General features: G+C 32.2%; 1 long non-coding RNA gene across 1 annotated transcript; it reads right to left on the bottom strand.

Moving 5' to 3' along the window:
- Positions 1-419: 419 nt before the first annotated feature.
- On the bottom strand, positions 420-1,054 carry LOC127733615 (uncharacterized). The gene is made up of 2 exons (XR_007997147.1): positions 996-1,054; positions 420-699 (listed from the first exon to the last, which is right to left on the bottom strand). It is a non-coding gene; the product is annotated as an uncharacterized LOC127733615 (long non-coding RNA).
- Between the last annotated feature and the right edge of the window lie 13,951 nt (positions 1,055-15,005).

Here is a 15,005-nt window from a genome sequence, read left to right as displayed (position 1 = left end):
CCACTGTGGTGGTTTCTTCTATTAATCAACACACCAATGGCACCCATACCATTACCATTTATACCACCAATACCATATGATCCATAAGCATTCAAACCACCAATACCATATGATCCATAAGCATTCAAACCACCAATACCATATGATCCATAAGCATTCAAACCACCAATACCATATGATCCATAAGCAATCAAACCAACAATACCATATGATCCATAACCATTTATACCACCAATACCACCTATACCATATGATCCATAATTATGAACACCATATGCCCCATAACCATTTAAATCGTTGTTTCCTCCAAGTCCTCGACCAAATCCAGAACCCTTGAAAGGTCCGATTCCTTTATCGTAAACACCGTAATTTCCATAACCACTAAATCCGTTCAATCCTCTGCCATGAAAAAACCCGTATATCCATTGTATCCAGCATAACCGCCAATGCTTAATGGTGAACCGTAACCATAAGCGTTGTTGCTGTATCCCCCGTATCCATATTCTGATCTACCATAAGACGGATATCCAAAGTAACCATTTCCTTGATATTCATAACTACCAATATTAGCTGGTCCGAACGGATTTCCATATGTTTTCATGTTATATTTAGGACTGTATCCTTTTTTACCGGCCTCCGATGCCACGAGTCCGACAAGGGCTAAACAAATCAATACTATTGGCGCCATGTTTGTTGGTTCTGAAACGATATTCAATAATTATCGACTAATGATAATATCTTAAGAGAACTTCAAAACATTAGCAAATCAGAACGACAGAAAATATTAAAGTAAATAAAGAGTAAAGATGTAAGATGTAAGTAGGAAATGCAATGGGTCAATGAAGTTGAAAAAATTCAGGAAGGTCAAACTTATCTTTGGGTGAAAGTTCATGGAATCTCTTTAATAAACGAAAATAATGCGAAATATACCAAATATCATAAACATGATCTATTGGGAGACAAACATGACATATATTAGCAAATTAACTGCTTACCTCTGTGTCTTTCTATGATGGCGTGTTCCTTGTGAAACTTTTTAGTAGTTGTCCTTTATATAACATAATCACTGACCAAACATTTTGTTATAATCAGTTATGGAATAGACATTTTACAATGATTAACCTTTGTATAGTGTGTCTATTTAAACAAGGTTTACCACAATGATAACAAATATTGTCATCAATTATTTGTTGCTATTGTTTTACGCACTGTTATCATCGTGGTTTGTGGAATTTCATCTATAAGTAATATTTGATATTCATACCGCATGTTTAATTCAGAATTAGGGAAATTCCTCATTTTATTTAAGTATTCGTGCACTTTCACAGGTATCCAAGTTGTATGTTTCTAATTATTTGTGTCGTTTAGTTTATTGTACATTTCATTAATGTCTTTTAATACTGTATTTGTTATTTATTGATTCAAACTTAAAACACTTGTAATCATCGTTAACTGATATACTCTAGTATTTCGCAATATGCTAAATGTTCACCTTTTTATTGTTTGTTAAAAAATTGAATGTTGATTCTATTCTTCCAGAAAATGTATGGGCAATGAAATAGCTTAAAGATGAAAAGCTTTCAGGTGACTTTCATTTATCAATCCATTAATTAGTAGCTGCTACTCAGACTTTATAAAATGTCACCAGTGTCTGAACAGAAAGATGATGAACCAGGGTTATGTCAATATAGAATAAAGGACTTTTTGTTTTTGATACTGAATTTATCACGGTAAAATATCAGGTGAGCCCGAAGCCCGAAGGGCGAGCCTGATATTTTACAGTGATAAAGTCGGTATCAAAAACAAAAATTCCTTTATTCTTTTTATCGGTAATTATGAAAAAATAAAAATCACTGTAATAATAGAGAAAATAGCAAACGAACTACTTTATCGCGTCGTCACAAAATGTCATTTATTTTTCAACCCGGACCAGAAATATGAAACGTTCAAGGCCCTGCGGTAACCTGTAATGTGTTCGCATATTTATTCTTTGGTCTATGAATAGCTGTCTGTACATTGGCAATGAAACCACATCTCCTTAATTGTATATGATGGGCCAACAAAAAAAGTCGAAAGTGTGTATATTTTATTTGTTTTTTTTTTTTCAGATTCTCTCATGCGATAGCGGTACCTTTTTTTGTCACTGTTTATGTGTTGCGTCCAAATATAAATTGTAACCCTTAATAGAGACTGAACAGGTTGAACAAATTTTTCTAAAGAAACAGAAAAAAAACAACACATGCAGATTATTTAACATTCAGATCGGAATAGTTAGTAAGGCTATCAATGATACTGCGGAAAACGCAAAGTTTATCGGTTTTTTCGTACACATTTTCTGTTCATATTTTCAAACAATTTAGACTAAATCGTTCAAAAAAGCTAAACTAATTTTACTTAAACAATGACAATTAAATGGTTCATTCACAAAAAAAACTCGTGCGTTTCTGCGAAAAAAATCACGCGCGATTTTGAAAATAAAAGGGAAAGTAGATCCTTGCGCGGTGCACTCGCGCATATCAATTGCGAACTGACCTAATAATTTTTTTATCACGACTAGTCCACTGATACTGACATTATCAGCGAGTACACATCAAAGGAAAAATGTACAAAGTACCGATAAAAGAACGTCTCGTCCTTTTTCTAAAGAAGTTCGTCGGAAGATACCCAAGAACTTGTTGATAAATATTCTGTATCAACTTCACAAATAATACATAACGGTCTTGAAGTATAGATTGTAGAACGGTACTGACGTTGTTTATCATCTTAATTACGTGATATATTATTCTTTTTATTTGTCTTTGTATATTTTTAACCTTTTCTGTAAAGTTCTTTTTTTTTTTGTAATATCCTTTTGCGTTGCTTGGTATTTATACCTCTCGCCATTGTAAAATTGTGCTATGGTCATTTTTTGTATTCTTGTCTTTCATTTTTGCTTATGTGCTCTGTCTATAGTGTGTCTATATGCCTTTTTTTTGTGTTTTCATAGTTGTTTGTTTTTATAGTGATTAAGATTATAACACAATGTTGACTGCTGTACCCCAATTTTTGACATTTTCGCTTATTATGTTTTTTTTGTTTTGCTCACACATTGTTGTCAATATAATGAAATTCTATGCGACTGTCACACAAGTGAGAGGTTTAGCTGGCTATAAAACCAGGTTTAATCCACCATTTTCTACATAAGGAAATGCCTGTACCAAGTAAAGAATATGACAGTTGTTTCTACCTAAGGAATAGATTACCTTAGCTGTATTTGGCAAAACGTTTAGGAATTTTAGGTCATCAATGCTCGTCAACTTCGTACTTTGTTTGGCCTTTTTGAAATATCATTTTTGATTCGAGTGTCCTGATGAGTCTTATTTAGACGAAACGTACAAAATGTCAATCCTGGTATCTATGATGAGTTTATTTCTATTCGTTTGATGTGTTTGAGATTTTAATTTTGCCAGTTGATAAATGACTTTCTGTTTTGAATTTTTTTTGGAGTTCGGTATTTTTGTTATTTCACTTTTTATTGCTATTATACATCTACCAAATAACATCATGTAGATGTACAAACATTTTTTTTATCTTTTTTAATTTTGTCCCTCATATTTGTTCTAGAATTTCTTGCATTTAATTTCTTGCTTTTTAAAGCTGCGAAAATATCCTCATTTTAGGATTTTTAAGAAAGTTTAGAATTAAGCCTAATCACTAACCAAAAAAATCGTATTCTTTTTATAAATCAATGTCTTAAACAAAACCGTTAGTGTTGTACATCGGGAAAGTCAATGCTCGAATATAATTATGTCAAAGATATCGTGACAATTTGTTTTAAATATATAAATTCCTACATGTTAATGACATTCTAGTAATAATAACTGAAATTTATTACCGCATGTTCAGGGGATATTATCCCATTTATTTATCAATTCAACAAACAATTTTGAAAAGATTGAACGTTCTTTTCTTGCATTTAATCATCATTCCTTAACATCGAAACGCTATAAAGACGATGTACTATTTCTAAATAATTCAACGTTTGAAGACTATGTAGATATAATCCATTCCATTTAACTTAAAATTAATGATACAACAGATACGTTCAGTCAGTCTCATATCTTGACTCACATCTAGAGATTGACAATGAGAGTCGGTTTGAGAACAAAAGTTTACGACAAAATAGATGATACCAGTTTCCCAATTGTGATCTTTTCATTTCTATGTAGCAACATTTATCCAGCGCCTGTGGTAACCTCAACTGGGACGTATCCTTTCCGTATTAATAGCGTCCTTTATATGTAAGTCCTATTTTCCTTGAATGTAACATCACGGGATCAGACTTATCACCAAGATAGTACTAACATGATCATCACGACGGTCGCCACATGAAGAGTAGGATCTCCTTGCCCTTCCAAACACATTGTTTTTGTTGCTATTTTCCTATGTTGTGTTTTCTATACTGTTGCCTTTTGGTCAATTTTCGTTTTTTTGCCATGCCGTTATCAGATTGTCTTCGACTCATGAGTTTAAATATCTCTTTGGCATCTTCCGCCTCTGTTTCAGTGATGATATCAAGGCTTTTACCATATTTTACCATAATCCAATTTCAATTTATATCAATGATAGACTTTTTTTCAAAAAAATGTAGGAGTTTACAGCCGTATATACTCTATCGGATAATCCTATAAAAAGTTATATGGAACAACACAAACAATTTTCCATAATGAATATTGTATATTAAGTCAAGCAAATTGACCAAATTAACGTGAAATGTGGTAAATACTGTAGTTATATTTTACTCATAACAAGATAAGCATTCCGACAAAATTGTCTCAGTTTTGATGAAGACAGCAATTTATAGCATTATCAAAGATTTAGAATTGACAAACAATTTCCCAAACAATTATTTCAAACATCTTTCATGAAAAACACGCGTTCAATTTATGGGATATAATCTATAACAAGCTACTACTGCAAATGATTTAAAAGTTAAACATAAAGTGTATATATCCAGTCGTGAGTGCCTTTACAGATGTATTATCCCTGATTCAAAAAGATAATGCTGGCTTACATATCCATCACACCCATGATACGAATACGAATAATATTTGGTAGACTTTTAAGTAAGGTTATTGTAAAATGTTATATATCGTGCACCCAACATGATCATAATTTATCTTGCCTCTTCTGAAGGAGGATTTATTGGTAGATTTCTTCGTAGCTTTTTATTAGGAGATACCAATGTTGATGACAAAGATAAGCAATTTTACAAAACTATTTAGGTCAATATATTTGGAAAATCAAAAAAGTGAAACAAACGTTGAAACACTTAAACAAATGAAACCAAAAAAATGACACACACGGCTGATGAATCACATCTGTGCATAAAAGCAGATGATTTTTATTCGCACATTCTATTCATACACTTTTTTATTAAACAATAAAACGTCATCTTTATCTAAGGCAATGTTCTTCATCATTGATTAATCTACAGAAAAAATATTTCTGTTTTTTAAAGATCAGTCTCTTTAACGGTCACATTTAAGAAGAGAACTTTTACAACTAGATGAAAGCAGTGATATCGTTAAAGCCAATTAAAATAAAAAAAACTAATTGGTCTTTATACACGTATAACATTGGTATTATCAAAGACCAAGATTTTGCTAGACACATCAAATTTATAAGGTGTTATTACCATACTCCATAACAAATATGTTGTTGTCCTTTCAGATATCTATTATCGTGTATGTGTTTAAATAACAAAGAGGACAAATACTTTGTTGACAAACTCTCTGATTCAAACAAAAACTTCTCTGAAACCGACATTATCAAGATGCTCGATCTGTTTTATTGGGAGCATATTTGTAACGTTTAAGAGACTTGCTTTTATTAACAGGTGTCATTCGTATGGAAACAACTGTATTTCTTTTAGTTCCTTTCATTTCCTTCATTTGAATGAAGTAGACCTGAAATAGGAGCAACTTAGAATGAATAACAAAAGTAAGCATTATCCTTTAGTTTGCCGTTCTGCTATATCAAATAGTACTTTTTGGCCTTAGTTTTGTCAGTTTTTATGGAACTGTACCAAACAAATAAAGCTATTAACTCCTCGTTATATCTATTTCTAGGATAGTTAAAGACTGAAAGCTTTGAATGTCCCCTTTATCTTCTCCCTTTTGTCAATCGGTTACGTTTTAATGTTAGAGAATCTACATGGCCAATGTTTTATTAAACTAGAAGTTAAATAGCAGCGGGTTCTACTTGTGAAGCAGGAACTGTTGAACCTTCTGAAGCACCTTAGTTTACTCTTGGCCGCCATGGTCCTTTATTAATAGAAAAATGTTCAATCAGGACCTTCTCAAGGATTATATCAGAATGAAAGGATCTAGTATTATTGCTAAAATCTCAATTTTGTAATATCCTTTCACTGAATAGTTGAATGCTTGACCGTTATATTAGTCTCATTTTCTCCGTTGAAAAACATATCAAATTCAGTTAGGTCTGCTTTACATAGACTGACTATTGGAAATCGATGATTACTCGATTTTCATCTATGAACTCACTACATTTGTAATACTTTAGTAATGTACACCTTTTCCATTCTCAGTTCTGTATTATTCCAGAGCTTTCGTTTACTAATAAGATTTCTTTGATGAAATTACTACTTACAAAGAAGAAACCAAAGGAGGGGTTTTAATTGTATTGTTGATTTCGATTGGTGTTTTTATTTATAATTTGATATAATCTTTTCAAATGTTTTACGATCGCCATTAGAACTTGATTGACCGTATCGAAAAGTCTCTTTTAAAGATGAACCTGAAAATATTCCATTTTTCGGAGACACAATCCTCTTCACTGTATCTGATCAACAAATGAGACGTTTTTAAACGTTTTTAATTGTCGTTATAATCCTACGGTTGCCACTTGTGAGCATGAACATCTTTTAAAGAATCTGAGTAGTTTTTGGTTTTGTTTGTATCTCTTAGTTTTGGTGTTGATCAATCTTTTCGAGTTTCGTATTCTAATTAACCACTTACATTATCGATTCAACAGAAGCCCTACTCAAACAAAAAATAGTGCTTTTAATATTATTGCTTACTAAAAAATTATTTACTTATATGAAACATTTTCTGAATAAGAAATCTAGTTTTACCAGTTTAAGAAAACCTCTAGTCTTAGTAGTATGTGACTACCAGAAACCATGTTTCACTTTAAAACATTAAAAATTGGTTGAAAATTGGCATGTAGATAGTTTATACATATATTCTTCAGGATATATATGGTTTTCATGGTTTTCATGAAGTTAAATTTAAGGTAAAATATTTAAGGAGGTGTGAAAATTGAAATTGATGTGTGGATTTCGAATTGGTCGTTATGGCACCTTACTGCTGTCTATTCGCATATTCAATTTGTGTTTGAGAAGAATTGTAACAACATACAACGGATATATTCACATCTAGATTTATTGGGAAATCATTCAACTTTTGCTTTGTTAGATAGTTTGGTAAAGAGATAAAGACAAATTGAGTCATAATGGTCATAGATGATAAACTGAGATTCGAAGGTATGCATTTAATCAAAGAATTCTAAACACCTTGTGTATATGATATCATTTAGTATTTAGTATTTTATATATGTGATTTTGTTTCAGCATTTTTAATACTGACATAAAGGAAATAGATGACTGTGTTTTATTTGATATTAACAACACCTTTGTGATTCTTTTCTATTATATAAACAATGAAGATAAAACGAAAAGGCAACAGTAGTATACCGCTGTTCAAAAGTCATAAATCGATTGACAGAAAGCAAATTCGGGTCACAAACTAAAACCGAGGGAAACACATCAACTACAAGAGGAAAACAAAGGAACAACAGAAACACTGAAGTGCAACAAAAACAAACGCCAACATACATAGAAATGAACAATTTGATAACAACTGCCATATTCCTGACTTGGTACAGGATATTTTAAGAAAAAATGGTGGGTTGAACCTGGATTTATGGCTAGCAAAACCTCCGGTTTATATGGCAAAGTTAAAAAAAATATCGCTAAAATGACAACACTACGTGACAGAAATACAGCACAAACACACGCAAGAACACTCATCACAGAGAAACGCACAAATATATGATATAAAAGTCGATACAACATGTAAATCGCAGAATAACAACGAACATCTTCATCTTCGTGTTGCTTAGTCTTTGGTTTTCTATGTTGTGTCATCTGTACTATTATTTGTCTGTTTGTCTTTTTATTTTTGGCCATGGCGTTGTCAGTTTGTTTTCGATCTATGAGTTTGACTGTCCCTCTGGTATTTTTCGTCCCTCTTCAATAAGGACAGACAGCACATGACATCACAAACAGTGACGTATTTTTGTAACGAATATATAATCTTGAAATACATACATTTATTTTCACAATACTAGTCCAAACAATTATCATGATAATGACGGTATTGAACGGATATTTTATAATTATTTGGACTACAAACGATAGATAAGACATATATAGATTCTACCACTGCATCGAGTGTGATACGATATTTATCCACTCGAGACAGTTAAATTTTCAAATTTAAAACGCGAGGCTCGCCGAACGTTTTAAATATTTTAAATTTAACTGTCGAGAGTGGATAAATATCGTATTACACGAGATTTGGTGGTGGAATCTGTTTCTCTAATGATTTTCAAACAATACGCAGGCAAATTTATTCCTTCTTTTCGAATGATCTGCAAAAAGATGTGTTCTTTCTATGTGACGTCATCAGGCATGGTCGCCTTTTTTCATGCCGTCACAATAGGAGATTCAGAGGAAAGCAAGAAAATTCGACGTCATAATCGGATTTTAACCAATGAAGAACTGAGATCAAACAAACCACACGTTGGTTAAATTTTTTTTATACAATGGGTGCAGAAAGGGATAAATTGACGAAGAATTAGAGAAAAGACATTATCCAACCGAAACCACAACAGAATCACCATAAATAAATACATGAATGTTGGATGTATAAAATACCGAGACACGTGACGTCGTATACCAATGCAAATTCACACTCGGTTAAACAGTCATATTCGGGAATAGGTCACGTTCGGTACTTAGCAGACAGACGACATAGATGTTAAACCACAATCTAAGACGTGGTAAAAATATCATTAGTTAGTATAGACACAGACACATCGTATAGATTAACCAATTCGTAATGGTGTCCATAAAATTTACGGAGTGTCATTTTTAATCTTTCCTCCTCATAACTTTGTGGGAGCAGTTTCTGCGTAAGGAGCACACTACTGTATATGAAGTCCGTATAGTGTGAACATGCAGGAGCCTAACGTATCAATTGAGATATGTAAACAGCATACGACGGAGCAGAGGGTATGTTACTGCTGAGAAATGGGAAATTGATTATTGGGAAGTTGAAATCATCCCGTTTGTCATAGATTTTAGTGTAAAGTCGTCCATCTGTGTCAATATTGAGGAAAAGATCAAGGTATGAAGCAGTCCTTCTTGTATCAGTAGTATCCTTAATTTCAAGTTCACTGGGATAAATGAGATGCAAGTACTGACTGAAATATGGGTTATTCAGTGATAGGACATCATCAATATATCTGAAAGTAAAATTTAAGAATTTTGCAAGGAGGTTTTTCTTTTTGTCTTTTAGAAGGTTCTGAATGAACTCTGCTTCATACGAGTACAAAAACAAGTCGGCCAGAAGGGTTGCACAATTAGTACCCATTGGAAAACCGACTGTTTGTTGAAATATCAATCCTCTAAACTCAACAAATATATTGTCGATTAAAAAGTCCAGCATTTTGATAATATCATCTTCAATGTATTTTCTGATAGAATAGTGTGGTTCACAAAATAAAAGTATACAAGGACCTCTCAACTTTAATCATTCCTTTTTTCGTTTTCACGAAGCTTCATCTCCAGGTTCCGGAAAGATTTGTTATGTTCAATCTTCATTTTTCTGTGAATTTTTTTTTGTTTGTCAACTCTTTTTGTGACTTTTTTTCTTCAACGAATCATTAACGAATGGCTGCGTGGTATTTCTATTTTTGCTTTAAATGTAATTGCATGAAGAAAAAAACACCAGTTGAATGAAATATTTTATATTTATTTTAATATTCATAAACCATTATAAATAAAATATCAAATTTGTATAAAATAGGTAGGAATTCTTCAAGGGACTCCTTGCAATCTAATATGTTCCTTTTTTACCTACAATAATAAATACAACGTTGATATTATAAGGTGATCTCATAGTTTTATATTTCATCGTATTCTTCCGAAAATATTCCTCTAAGTATTTAATTATGTTGTGTCTGGCTTTTTTATATTTGATTCCCAGAATAAGCTTAAATTTTTCAATTTTCCTTTTGTTACTTAATGAATTATTTTCAATCTCTCGAAAATGAAAACAATGCAAGAGGTATACATAATAACCTCATTCGGCCGGTTCTAAGATAATTTAGAATTCCTTAATCTTATCAAAGAATGAAAACAAGACGTTATAAATGACATGCATCCGAAGCGCTTTTATGGAATTACCTTAATCAGGAACGCTCAATGCCGCACATTTGAAAGCTATGCATGTATAAAAATAGAAACAGTTGAAAAGCTATATGACCAAAAAGGACCTAAAAAATAGCCAAATCCATCTTAGGTCAGCTTTGTCTGAGGGAGTTAAATTTTCGATTATTTCTTCTTGTGGCAAGATATTGTTCACGAATGACTTTTGCTCTTATCTCAATATCAATGATGATAAGCGTATCGAAACATTTTTACCTCAATAGACTGAATGTCTTGTTTAATAATACTCCACCACAGTTAAGTATTGTGTCAATCGTAATTGTTTTCAAACTATAAAATTGTCGCATTTAAATAACTTGATTATTGGTATATGATGATGTAAGATTATTTACCTCCAAATTTACCGAAGCTACCAAAACCACTGTAGTCGTTTCTTCCATTTGTGAACCCACCAATCGCACCCATACCAAATGCTCTATAACCATTTCCACCGCCAATACCATATGATCCAAAACCATTTATACCACCAATACCATATGATCCATAACCATTTATACCACCAATACCACCAATACCATACGATCCATAATTGTGTATACTATTTACACCGTTTGCCCCATAACCGTTTAAACCGTTCATACCATATGCTCCATAACCATTTAAATTATTATATTCTCCAAGTCCTCGACCAAATCCATAACCCTTCAAATGTCCGATTCCGTTTCCGTGAACACCGTAATTTCCATAAGCACTTAAACCGTTCAATCCTCTGCCATGAAAATACCCGTATCCAGGGTATCCACTATGTGTACTAAATCTGTCGTAACCAGCATAATTGTCAATGTTCAATGGTGAACTGTAACCATACGCGTTGTTTGCATATCCCTCTAATCCATATCCTGATCTACCGTAAGACGGATATGCAAAGCCACTATTTCCTTGATATCCATAACTACCAATAATACCAGGTCCGAATGGATTTCCATATGTTTTCAGGTTATACTTGGGACTGTTCCTTTCTCACAGGCCTCCGATGACACAGTCCAACAATGGCTAAACAAATCAATACTATTTGTATCATATTTGCTGGTTTCTGAAACAATATTTAACCATTCGTTAAAGTAAGAAAAATTTATCAATGTTCTTACTGCAATGTCTTTGAAAAATTTTGAAGCATTACCATTCAAGTGGAAGGATGCAAAAACGCGTATTAAAAATATATCTTAAAAAATCAACACACTATAAAGTAACAAAATGATGCTCGTTATTAAAAGTGAATAAGAAAGAGAAAAGCTATTGATGCAAACGGTCATACAAAGGTTGAAACCCCATTTTACTTTTATCTTGGTATATCAAATGAGTAGAAATTAAAAGTTACCCGGATTTGTTTTTGCTTAATCGAATTATGACTATTGAACAGCGGTATACTACTGTTGCCTTTATTTGTACGGAAATTTTTTTTTTTAAAGATGTGGTATGATTTCCGATGAGACAACTATCCACTAGAGTCAAAATAACGTGGATGTAAGTAATAATAGGTCAACATACGGCCTTCCAACAATAAAGTAAAATTCATACAGTGTATTCAGCTATGAAAGGCTCCTTCGAGACAAAATTTAAAACTATACAAACGAGACAAATAACGGCCTAATTCATAACAAAATACGAAAAACAAATATGGTATGAATGTTTATGAATTATAGTAAGAAAACCCGAACGTTAAATAAGCCAAGATTGAAATACGAATTATATTAAATATAAAAGTTCCATTGACAGGTGAGAATGAAATATAATATTTGAAGCACATCGATAGCAGCTTACCTCTCTTACGGTCGACGGTGGCGTGTTCCTTGTGATAATTTTTGATTGTTGGTCTTTATATACCATATTCACTGACCAAACATTGTGTCATAGTTTATATGAAAAAGACATTTTACATTAATTTACCTTTGTAATAGAGGATTTGTTTTAAAAAAGGTTAACCACAATGAAAGGAAATATTGCAATCAATATTTTTTTTGCAATTTAATAGTTAGGCTATTGTATTGCCAACGGTTATCGTGTTTTATGGAAGATTGTAACTTTTTAGTAAAATGTGATATTCATATTGCATATGTTATTCAGTATTATGGAATGTCCGTTTATTGTTTAAGTATGTGTAAACCTTCACTGGTATTCAATTTTGATGACACCTCTAATTATTTAATATTAAATACTGTTGTAGCAGTGTTTTGTTCATTTCGTTTATGTCTTCCAATACTTTATTTTTTATCTATTCCTAATCAAAATCAAACTCTTCAAGAAATATATTGAAGGCGGAATATACCAAAGGGATAAACAAAACTTGTAAGTCGTAGAGAAACTAACAATACTATGTCAAAAAAACGAGAGAAAAAAACAACGATCTACAATAGTCTAAAAAAAACACTGTGTAGAAAAACAAAGGACTGAGCAACGCAAACCCAAACAACTTAGGGGTGATCTCATGTGCTCTTGGGGAGTTTGCATATTCTGCTCCACGTATGTCACCTGCTGTGTTGATCATGGTTATAACAAATTCGGTGATAAGTCGCATAAGGTAATGTAACAATTGAGGAAAAGAGGAAAGGATTATGGTTACAATTGTATTAATGACACAGATATTTCTTAACGGTCAACAAAAGAAAATTTTATTATGTTAAAAAATGTAAACAACAATTGATAAATTTCATGCGTCCGAAGCGATTTCTGACTAAACCATCATCAGAAACGCTCAAAGCCGAATATTTGAAAGCCAAGGATGCATAAGAACCGAAACAGTTGAGGAGCTTTATGACCAAAAAATCCATCTAAGATCAGCTTTGCCTGAGGAAGTTTAAACCTTAAAATTACACTTTATTTTTACTCCATTTTAAACTTTAGAAAATTCTGATTTCAGTGATATCTAGTTTTATACACATATCTTTATAAACAATACCATCACTAAGGGGGCACTTATGTATGATTCCACAAAATATGACGTCATATCGAAAAGCTGTTGATAAAACACTTAGCTTCCGTGTAAGCAGCAATTTCAATCAATGAAAATCGTGACAAGAAACGCAAGCCCTGTAAGCTCTTCACAAATAAAACAAGATGGTCTTCAGTTATAGATTATGGGTGATGAAGTTGTGTATCGTATTATTCACTGTACAGTTTTTTCCCTTTATTAGTCTTCTTTTTGGACATATGACTTTTGTATCCCGCTATCATGTGTTTTGGCTTTCGGCGTTCCTGGTGCAAATGTGTACTGAGGTGCGATTCGGATGCAAGAGATTTTTCACAGTGTTGTTTCTATTTTGTTTACCCTTAATTTTGTATTTTGATTAATTTGTACTTTATCGAGAAGGTGTATTCCATATACGGTATGTACTATAAACTACAAAAACTTTTTTATCGCCGTCCTTTTCAATTTACTATCAACTACAAAACTTTTTTTGTTGGCGTCTTTGTCAAATTTACTTTCAACTACAACAACCCTTTTGTTGGCGACTTTGTTAGATTTATTTGTATGGTTTTCTTTTTAATTTTATAGTCAGATGTGTTGTATGTCTGTGATGCATGTTTACACAGTTTTGGATGCTGGATTCCAACTATTGTCACATTAACTTATGTATGTTTGGGCTGCTCGCCACATTTTGCTAGTTTAACTTAACAATAAAAACCTGTTATACAAGTCGGAGGTTTAACTAGCTATAAAACCAGGTTTAATCCACCACTTTCTTCGGAAAATGTCTATACTAAGCCAGTAACATGACATTCGTTTTTCACTCGTTCCGTTGGTTGAAAAGTTTTTATGGACTTCCACCCTATTTCAATTTACCTTGGAGTTCGGTATTTTTGTTATACTTTATTATATAGTATAAGTTGAAAGATATAAACTCCATATAATGGCGCTGATAGAATATTACTAAATGCAAATGGAAAATTCAAAATCTGAAATAAATTTTGATTAATTCAGTTTTTGAATTTCTTTCTGCTAATCTTGCACTAACAAGTAAGCTACTTGTTTGGTTATACCAGAGAAACTAACTCTCTGATTGAAATGATAATTTTTTTTTAATTTAGTTTTTGAATTTCATTCTGCTTATCTTACACTAACAAGTAAGCTACATGTTTGGTTATATGCACCGGGCAATTCAAGATAAAGTCTTATTTCAACCAATTGTTGGCTACTTATTTGTTAAAATGTTTTAATGACATTCATATTCTTCATGCTGAGTATATTATTATCAAATTTATATATATTCACAATCCATCTCTGAACTAAAACTGTATAGAATTACGTTTATAACATAAATGGTAAATCGCATAATTTGACATCTCGGATCATACTAGAGAAATGTCATATATTTGAAGATCACACATCAGGCGAAATTGATGTTTCATAAACCGCTAATGTAATAGTGGATAAAACTTTTTTGTTGTTTCAGTACAAATATATAATTTATTATGATATTTTCTTTCACTG

Source organism: Mytilus californianus, unplaced genomic scaffold (assembly GCF_021869535.1).
Source record: "Mytilus californianus isolate M0D057914Y unplaced genomic scaffold, xbMytCali1.0.p SCAF_3, whole genome shotgun sequence".
NCBI lineage: Eukaryota > Metazoa > Mollusca > Bivalvia > Mytilida > Mytilidae > Mytilus > Mytilus californianus.
This window is presented reverse-complemented; position numbering and strand designations above follow the sequence as displayed.